General features: G+C 50.7%; 1 long non-coding RNA gene across 1 annotated transcript; it reads right to left on the bottom strand.

The window, feature by feature from the left end:
- Positions 1 to 2,516: 2,516 nt before the first annotated feature.
- LOC143383809 (uncharacterized) lies at positions 2,517 to 9,411 on the bottom strand. The gene is made up of 2 exons (XR_013089199.2): positions 8,795 to 9,411; positions 2,517 to 8,543 (listed from the first exon to the last, which is right to left on the bottom strand). It is a non-coding gene; the product is annotated as an uncharacterized LOC143383809 (long non-coding RNA).
- Between the last annotated feature and the right edge of the window lie 690 nt (positions 9,412 to 10,101).

Raw genomic sequence — 10,101 nt, 5'->3', positions numbered from 1 at the left:
AGGGGCGGACAAGGGAACGGATCCGAGGACGGGTCACGCGGCTCGGGGCCACATCTCAGGCTCAGGCGCCCTCCCAGGCTCTGCTGTCTGAGGAAAGTGAGCTGGACGCAGAGGCTCCTGGTGGCTGGCCCCAGGTCTGCTGGCTCTGAGGGCACGCTGACCCGGAGTTAGGCTCCGTGGCCAGGCGTGGCTGGGTCAGCAGGGGGCAGTGCGCTCAGGGTGGGACAGAGGGCCCAGACCCTGGGATCTGAGGACATTTCCCCCTTCCCTGGGGCAGAACCAGGTCCCGCCTCCCTGCCCCCACAGCCACCTGGACGTCGTCTCGGGAGTGATCAGTCTGGCTTGGACCTGGGCCACGAGGACACGTATGGGTTTTGGCAATTTGGTGACAGCTATGGGCCCTGGCTGGGCTTGGCGGCTGCGGCCTTTGGTGGGTGGTCATGCCCCTGGGGTATTGTGGTCTTTGGGGAGGTGGGTGGTGGTGGCGGCGTGGGGAGACCCTGCACCCCACGGGGTGGGGTGGCCGCAGCTCAGCTCCCCTGCCCTGAGGACCCCCCAGGCCTTTCCTGGAGCCCCCTCCTAGGCCTGGCGGACACTGCTGTGTAAGTAAAATCCCACCTTGGCCTGCGCTCCCTGCTCTGCCACGGCTGGGTTTAGGCTGCAGTGTCAGAGTGACCCTCAGGAGCACGTGGGCAGGGCCCGGGGTGACCTTCTGCAGTTCACCAGCCCTCCATGTCCTCAGGGAGAGTAGGGGGGCAAAGGGCCACCAGATGAGGCTGGGGACAGCCGAGCAAAGCCTCACCTCCCAGCTCTGCCCAGGCTGCCCCAGATGTTTCTGCTGGGGGCAAAGAGCAGAGGGGAGATGCCCGCTGGGGTCAGGAGACGGCCACCCACCTCAGTGCCCAGTCAGCACCAGCCCACAGAGGTGCCAGGAGGAGGCCAAGACAGCCGTGATGTGGGGGCAGCCCAGGGTGTGAGAGGTGACGGAGTCGGACGTGAGAGGTGACGGAGTCGGACGTGGCACGGGGGCAGCCCAGGGCTGGAGGAGGGGCGGTGACTGCACCCAGAGCCAGATGGGTGGGAGAGGCTCCAGGGTCCCCAAGCCCCCCAGGCAGATGGCGGCTGCTCCCTGCAGGGCCCTCCCACCACCTCCCGGGCCTGACCCTGTCCGGGCAGCACGGAGCTCCCTGGGGAGGGTTTCCACAAAGCCCCGTCCAGCCCATGGCCACTGCAGGAAATCCTGAGGCCAGTGCACAATGCACTTCTTCCGGCCACCCAGGGTCCCGGGCACTGGAAAGAGGTGCTGTGGCCCTGGTGCTTTCCAGAGGGCCTTGGCCAGAGGCCCCTGGAGCACCACAGGCCTTGGGTAGTGGCAATTGGGCAGGAGTGGACGGCTGCCGGGGGAGGGCCGAGGCTTCTGCACAGCGTGGGGGCTTCCCCCCACTGCCACCTGCTGCCCTGCCACTCTGTCCTCCAGGGCTGTGGTTGCCCCAGACATCAAGCCTGGACACCAGAGCTGGGCATGCAAGGCCCACTGTAGCCTCCCACCCCAGAGCCCTTCCCTTGCCAGGCCCCTGGCCCCAGACCTCCAGCCCCAGGCCCCTGACCCCAGGCCCCTGGCCCCAGGCCCCTGACCCCTGACCCCAGGCCCCTGACCCCAGGCCCCCGGCCGCCACCTTTCTTACTGCTGTCTCATCACAGCTCTGTGGTTGGCCCAGGCCACCCAGAACCCTGAAGCTCTGCAGGAGTCTGAGTCCCCCTAGGTCTCAGGGCTGTCCCCGCTGTGCCCACAGGGAGGTGCCTGTGTTGTGGTCGCGACACCCCTGCCCCTGTCCTGGTCTTACAGTCCCCAAGACTGTGTGGCTGGGAGGGAGACAGACATCAAGATCAACGGGAACGAATCCAGAGTCCAGAATACACGTCTACGGGTGACTGGTTTTTCCTTTTTTGGTGCTGGGGTGAACCCGGGGGTGCTCTACCACTGAGCTACACCGCAGCACGTTTTATTTTTTATTTTGAGACAGGGTCTCACTAAGTTGTCCAGGCTGGCCTTGAACTTGGGATTCTCCTGCCCCAGGCTCCCAAGTCACTGGGATGACAGGTGTGGCCACCATACCTGGGTGGCCACTGGCCTTTGACAAGGGAGCCAAGACCATTCAGTGGGAGCAGAACAGCCATTTCAACAAACAGGGTCCGGACACTAGATGTCCTCATGGAAAAGAATGAAGTGGATCCTACCTCACACCTCACACGCAAGAATTGAGTAGATCAAAGATCTAGGGCTGGGCTGGGGTCGGCAGGAGAGCGCTTGCCTGGCATGTGCAAGGCCCTGGGTTCAATCCTCAGCACCACATGAAAATAAAAAAAAAAAAAATTAAAAAGAAAGATCTAAATGTAGAGTTAAAATTATAAAAGTCCTAGAATAAAATATAGGAGAAAAACCTTCACAACCTTAGATAAGACCGTTTCATTTTTACAAAGAACATCAAAAAGAAAAAACAATAGGCAGATTGAAATTCATCAAAAACAAAACCATTTATGCTCCAAAGGAGACCATTGAGAAAGCCAAGACGACCTACAGGGTGGAGGAAATGTCTACAAACCGTACATCTGATAAGGAACGTAGATCTAGAACCTGTAGAGAATGCTGCTCTGGTCAGCTTTCTGCACTGTGACAAACACCTGACAGAGGCAACTTTATAAAGAAAAAAGGGAGGGAGGCAGAAGGGGAGAGAAAGGGGAAGGACTGGGATCTGAAGTGGAGCAAATTATATTCTGTGCTTTTATAATCATATCAAAATGATTCCTAATGTTATGTCCAAACAACCAATAATAATAACAAAAACAAACAGCCATGATCTAATGGTTAAGAAGAAAAAAAGGGCCATTTTTTTTTCATAGTTTTGAAGGTCTGATGGCTGGTGGCTGCCGCAGTCTGGCTGGGCACAAAATCATGAGCCACTCACAGCCTTGTAGATTCAAACAGCAATTCTTTATTCCCGAACTGTCACCGGCACTCTACACACAGGTTCTGGGGAAAATCCACACCTCCACCAGGTTCTGCATCCCAAAATACTCTCTGAACTCAAGGAGCTGGCAGGCGCCTGAGGCAGCAGGATACGCCCTATTCCCAGCAGGAATCACCTTAAACCTGGAACAGCCCTAAACCCTGATCCACCCTAAACCCGGATCCGCCCTGGTCCTTGAGCAAGGTCACCTTTCATGCAATGTCACTGCAAATGACCTGGGTCCAAGGCAAGCCCATTTCCACAATGGAGAGTCCTCCCTCTAAGCAACATGGGGTAGGCTGACAAGGAAATTGCCATGCGTCATTCCTACTTAGCTATGGCTCTCAGCATCTCCCCCCTTCTGATTAATTAAACAACAAGCAATGTGGCTTAGGGACCGTGCCTGTTAGGTTGTCCAATTCAACATATGGTCCTTACCTGTCATCGGATGATCTGACCTCTAGGCGTCAGCCTCCTGTCTTAGGTTGGTACCACTGCAATTGGATCATACCCGTCACTGACTACCAGTCCAGCATATAGCCATACTTGTGGATAGGCCTATGCACCAGTGGGGGGGGTGTGGTTCTTTGCCTCACCTCTGTTGGCCCCCAAATTTGGCCTTGGTGCCAGTCGGGGGGTGAGGTTCTTTTGCCTCACCTCTGTTGGCCCCCAAATTTTAGACCATCACTAGTAGAAGGGAGAAGGATACAGAAATGCCACGACACCAAGCCAATTGATGGCTCCTTTGGAAAAATTGCATCACTGGTGACACCATCAGCAAAGATATGCCAACACTACCACAATTCGCTGCACCAAACGATAGTTCACAATGCATACAAGTGATACATAGTCCAGGCAAGTTCTGCAAGCAGTTCAAAGCGGAGGAATCTATTAATATGTCCATTTCCTCCCAAAGTAAATCGACTCCTTGAATTGAGCATTACTTGTTGAGTTATATTCATTGATGCATCAGTTTATACAGTTTACTGTGATAGCTATCATAGAAGCTGTAGTTTGGTTTTATCTTTGTCTTCACTGGAACTGGGATGAAGATAGGAATTCTGGCAATGATGCTAAAGAGACATTATCCTGAACAGAATTATTAAATATAATGAAAAGGAAAGGTGAAAGTAAACAAACAGATCTGTTAACCTCCTTTAAAAACAATCCTTAACAGCTGTTTACCCAATTTAAATTAAACCATTTAAATCACGTGAATAAAAAAAAATTCGGATCCATTTTCTCATGAGCGCTCCTCGTATATGAAATATGGACATACGCACACACAGACATACAACACAAAACACAAGGTGCACACAAATGTACAACACATAAGACAACAGTAAAGGCCTTGTAGCTTCACACAGGTGAAATCTCCATTGCAATGTTTAAAACTCCACAGTCAAAAAATAAAACTGATCAGAAAAACATTAACCTAGGTCTGTATGAGCTCAAAAAATAAAATAGAACTTTATGATGTGGGAAAAGGCAATAATAAAACAGATATTGAAAAAAGCATCCTGGTTAATCACTGTCACAGATGTAAGAATGGCCAAGCTGGAGTTCTGGATATCAGCTGTTATGGATTTCAGTCAAATCATCTTCTTTTTGGTCTGTAGAAATCGCTTTGGTTAGTCTCTCTGGAATCCAAATCGGCTGCTGTTCTCCTGTGGAAACACACAAACAGAACCCCGACTCCAGACAATCACTGGGTCAGGACCTTTCCACTGTTCTGTTAGAATATCCTCCAAAGCACCTTAGGCTTATGTACATTTTTTGGATACATATGTCTTTCCGCAGCACTAAGCCCTGATGAATCCAAATTAAAAAGTTTAGAGTAAAAAGGGTTATTTTAAGTTTATCTTTGGGGGATATATACCCCTTTCCAATTCCCTCTTTTTGCTTTAATAAGTATGTTTTAATGGTTTGATGAGCTCTTTCAACTATGCCTTGTCCCTGTGGATTGTATGGGATCCCTGTTATATGAGTAATGCCAAATGATGAGCAAAATTGTTTAAAAGAGGTAGAGGTATAACCAGGACATTATCTGTTTTTAACTGTTTTGGAACACCCACAGTGGCAAAATTTTGTAAGCAATGAGCTATAACATCTTTAGTTTTTTTCTCTGGCATGAAGGGAGCCCATCAAAAATCCGGAAGAAGTATCAACTGTAACATGTAAATATTTTAATTTTCCAAATTCTGGCAAATGTGTGACGTCCATCTGCCAAATATGGTTAGGTATCAGTCCTCTACGATTGACTCCAAGATTAACTTGTGGTAAAAAGGTCACACAATTTTGACATTGTTTTATTATTTGTCTAGCTTGTTCCTTAGTTATTCTAAAACGCTTTTGTAAAGTATTAGCATTGACATGGAACTTTTTATGAAAATTCGTAGCTTCTTCTAGTGTAGAGAAAATATGTATGTCATGTGTAGATTTATCTGCTAAATCATTGCCCAAACTAAGGGCTCCAGGCAATCCTGTATGTGCCCTGATATGTCCTATAAAGAATGGATCTTTTCTGTCCCAGATTAGACTTTGTATAGTGGAAAACAAGGAGAAAACAGTAGAGGAAGGGGAAATCCTACCAGCATCTTCAAGGATACTATAGCATTAACTACATACTGACTATCAGAAAATAAATTAAATACAGAATCTTTAAACATCACAAAAGCTTGTAAAACTGCATTAAGCTCTACCTTTTGAGCTGATTGTTTGGGTACTAAAAATGTAAAAGTTTGATCAGGGGTAACTACTGCTGCTGTACCATTATTTGACCCATCAGTGAATATATTTGGAGCATTCATGATAGGGGTTTTTCTTGTCATTTTTGGAAAAACTACAGGATGCTTAGACCAAAAAGACAACAAAGGATTAGATGGTAAGTGGTTATCAAATGAAACATTAGATTTGCACATGATTATTGCCCAAGTATTTAACTCATTAGCTAACTCATCAATTTGATCCATAGTATATGGAGTAATAATTTTATTGGGAGAAATTCCAAACACTCCCTTCACTGCTTTTATTCCTTTAAGTATTAATTGTCCTACAGCCTCAGGATACCTAGAAAGAATAGTGTTAGGAGAATAAGATAAACGTATCCACAATAATGGACCTTCTTGCCAAAATACTCCTGTAGGAATATTTTTTGTTTGTAGTACAATAAATAATAAAGGCAAACTTATATCAATTCTATCCAAATGCATATTTTCCATATATGTTTCAATAATTTTTAATGCCTTTCTTGCATCAGGCGTTAACATGCGGGATGAATTTGGATCTGATGGACCTTTTAGAATATCAAATAAAGGTCCCAACTCTCCTATTGGTATGCCTAGATAAGGCCTTATCCAATTTATGTCTCCCAATAACTTTTGAAAGTCGTTAAGTGTTGATCTACTCGTATTTGAATTTTTGGTGAACGGACCATGGTTGAGGATAATAGAACTCCTAAATAATTAATTGGAAAATTTAATTGTACTTTATCTATTGCTATCTCTAGATTATAATTTTTTAATAAGTTTGTAAGTGTGGCATAACATTTTAGCAATGTGTTTTTATCTTTATGTGCTAATAATACATCATCCATATAGTGAAATATTTGTAGTTCAGGATTTTGATTTCTAAGTGGCTGGATTGCTTTGTTAACATAAATTTGACACATAGTTGGGCTGTTAGCCATCCCTTGAGGGAGTACTTTCCATTCATATCTCTGATCAGGACCTTCATGATTCAGGGCAGGGATAGTAAATGCAAAACGTGGACTGTCCTCGGGATGAATTGGAATGGAAAAAAAGAAACAACAATCTTTAATCTATTGCTAAAACATACCAGGTTTTTGGCAAAGCAGACAATTGAGGAATCCCTGATTGAGCAAGTCCCATAATAACCATCTCATTATTAATGGCTCTTAAATCTTGCAATAATCTCCATTTACCAGATTTCTTTTTGATGATAAAAATGGGAGTATTATAGGGAGATACGGAAGGTTGTATATGTCCCTCCGCTAATTGTTGATTGACCAGGTCATGGGCTGCTTGTATCTTTTCTTTAGTCAGGGGCCACTGAGGAACCCATACTGGTCTTTCTGATTTCCAAGTAATTTTGATTGTCTCAGTGGCCCCTCCTGAAAACCCAGTCCATGTCTATTTATTCCTTGATCTATTTGAATTGGTGCTGCTATACCTTGTTCTTGTTCTCCTAATCTTTTTTCTTTCCTAAAACCTTGTCTAGCCCTAGTAGTGGGCGCATTAGGATTCATGTTATTTGTTAACGTCAAACCTAATTGATCTAGGACATCTCGTCCCCATAAATTTATAGGAAGATGATCCAATACATATGGCTGTATAGTTCCCTCACATCCTTCAGGATCCTTCCAATCTAATACCATTGCACTTCTATGGGGATTAGTCGCCACTCCTAGGCCTCGAAGCGTTTGAGTGGCTTGCTGTAATGGCCAATGTTTTAGCCATTCTTGACGAGATATGATGCTAAGGTCAGCACCTGTGTCCATTAGCCCATTAAATTCATGTCCTTGAATATTTAGTTTTAGCATTGGGTGAGAATCTAAATTTAAAGACAGCATAGCCCAATCTACACCTGTGGAGCCTAATCCCCTGGAACCTCTTTCTACACTACGACTAGAAAATTTATCATGTGGGCTGGGTATTATTAACAACTGTGCTATTCTATCTCCAGGTAAAATTACTGATATACCTCTTGGAGAACTAGCTATAATTTTTATTTCACCTACATAATCGGGATCAATTACCCCAGGACTTATCATAAGTCCTTTTAGTGTAGAAGAACTGCGTCCTAACAATAAGCCTACTGTTCCTTGGGGAAGAGGTCCTTTTACCCCTGTGGGAGTGATTTGAACTCCCATCTCTGGAGTTAGTACTGCTCTGGCGGAGGCGCAGATGTCCAACCCTGTGCTCCCTCGGGTTTGTCTGATGAGGGAGTTAATGGACAGTGTGTCCTGGGCACTACCCCGATGGGGTTGCTGGGTTCCTGCCCTGCCCCGTATGCTTGTGGTTGTGGGCCCTGGGGAGGGAGGGGGTCTGTGGGGAGGCGGGTCACGGTGGCAGGAGCAGGTCAAGGAGCAGAACTGCTGTCCTCATGGCCAGGAAGGAGAGACGGAGGCAGAGGTCCCTTTGGGGACACGCCCCAATGACCTAAAGACCTCCCACCAGGCTCCGTCTCTTAAGGGTTCCACTGTCCCCCAAACTGCAGCAAGCTGGGCCCACGCCCTGCACATGTGAGCCTTTGGGGACATCCCAGGTCCCACCCCCAGTGCATGCTTCCCACCGAACAAGAAAAAGCAAATAACCCAACTTAAAAATGGGCAGAGCTTTGAGTCGACCCTCCTCAGACCCAACTGACCAGTCGCCCAGGCCTGGGGCTGCCGCGTAGCTGAGGCGTCCTGGCCGCGGGGCCGTGGTGTCCAGGGGCAGCCTGGCGGTCAGACGCACTGCGCGCCCCTCCTCCAGATGAGCTGTCCCAGTTCCTCTCCGTGACGCCCTCCGGGGTCTGGGGAGGGACAGGACTGCCGGCCGGGGGGCAGGCTGCAGCCCACCACCCCCAGCCGCCAGGGGAGAGGCTCAGCGGTCAGGCCGCCACCCACGACAGTCGGTGCCCAGAGCCTCCCTCCTCGGCCTCCTCCGCCGTCCTTAGGTCAGTAGCCTCTTGGGCCAGAGTGGCCGTGACGACAGCCCTGGGCTCCTGGCTGTTGCCCTGACCCCCAGAGCCCCTTCCTCTCAGATCCCTCTGCAGAGCCCTACCTGGGGCGTCGGGGTGCACAGGGAGAGCCCACGGCGGCTCGGCTCGCTCAGCCTGGCCTCCCCGGCCTCCTTCCTCCTTGTCTGGAGGAAACTGAGGCCAGTGTCCTGCAGTTGCTGAAGGGGACCCTGGGAGCACCTTCCAGGGGAGGCTCCGGGGTCTGCAGCTCACCCGGACACCAGCCACTTCACAGGGCTGTCCAGGAGAGGAGCCCTGGGTCCACCATCAAATGCCGCTGGTGACCACCGAGTCCCTGTAGGCCACAAATCTGACTTGGCCCAGGCTTCCAGCCTCCAGGGCCCCTGGGGCCCTCAGAACAATGTCCTCCACCCCCTGAGCCCTGCCCTGCCTCATGGGACCTGAGCACTGGGACACGGCTCCTGCGGCCCTCAGACGCTCTGCTCCTGCAGTTCCTGTCTCGGGGCCTTTGCACGGCTGTCCTGCCGCCTGGACAGCATCCCCCTCCTCTGCAGCTCCCACACACCCTTCTGTTTTCAGCTGAGGCCTCCTCCCCCGGGAAGCCCTCCTGACTGCTCGGGGGGCTGTGTGTCCTTAAGGACTCCTGCGCCAGAGCTGCCCGTGTTTTACCCTCTTCTCTCGGCCATGCTCAAATGCTGTCCCAACCGTCCCCCTTGCTGATGGGCCCCTGACCTCTCCAGGCTCAGCCCCTTCCCCTCCACCTGCAGGGCGCCACCCACCACGCTCTACCCCCTCTCCCCTCCCCCACCCCTCCCCACCCGGGGGTCTTCCTGAAGTGAGTGGGTCCAAGCCTCCCCGGTGCTCTGCCTCGTCTTAGAATAGAGCCCTCGGGCCCCATGTCCAGGCCTGGCCCACCCCACCCACCCCTCTCCCCCTGCTCCCTCCACTCAGGCCCAGGCTTCCCTCCATGTTCCAGAGCCCCCCAGGCTGCTCCTGCCCCCTCCCTCCCTCCCTCTCCCCCTCCCTCCCTTCTTTCCATCCTCCCTCCCTCCCTTTCCCTCCCTCCCCCTCCCCTCCCTTCCTTCCTCCCTCCCCCTCCCTCCCTCTCCCCTCCTCCCTCTCCCCTCCCTCCCTCTCCCCCTCCCTCCCTCCCTTCTTTCCATCCTCCCTCCCTCCCTTTCCCTCCCTCCCCCTCCCCTCCCTTCCTTCCTCCCTCCCCCTCCCTCCCTCCCCTCTCCCCTCCTCCCTCTCCCCTCCCTCCCTCTCCCCTCCTCCCTCTCCCCTCCCTCCCTCTCCCCCTCCCTTCCTCTCCTCCTCCCTCCCTCTCCTCCTCCCCCTCCCCCTCCCCCTCCCTCTCCCCCTCCCTCCCTCTCCCCCTCCCCCCTGCAGC

Source organism: Callospermophilus lateralis, chromosome 18 (assembly GCF_048772815.1).
Source record: "Callospermophilus lateralis isolate mCalLat2 chromosome 18, mCalLat2.hap1, whole genome shotgun sequence".
Classification (NCBI taxonomy): domain Eukaryota; kingdom Metazoa; phylum Chordata; class Mammalia; order Rodentia; family Sciuridae; genus Callospermophilus; species Callospermophilus lateralis.
Note: the sequence above shows the minus strand (reverse complement) of the source record. Positions and strands in the feature narration are given on the sequence as shown.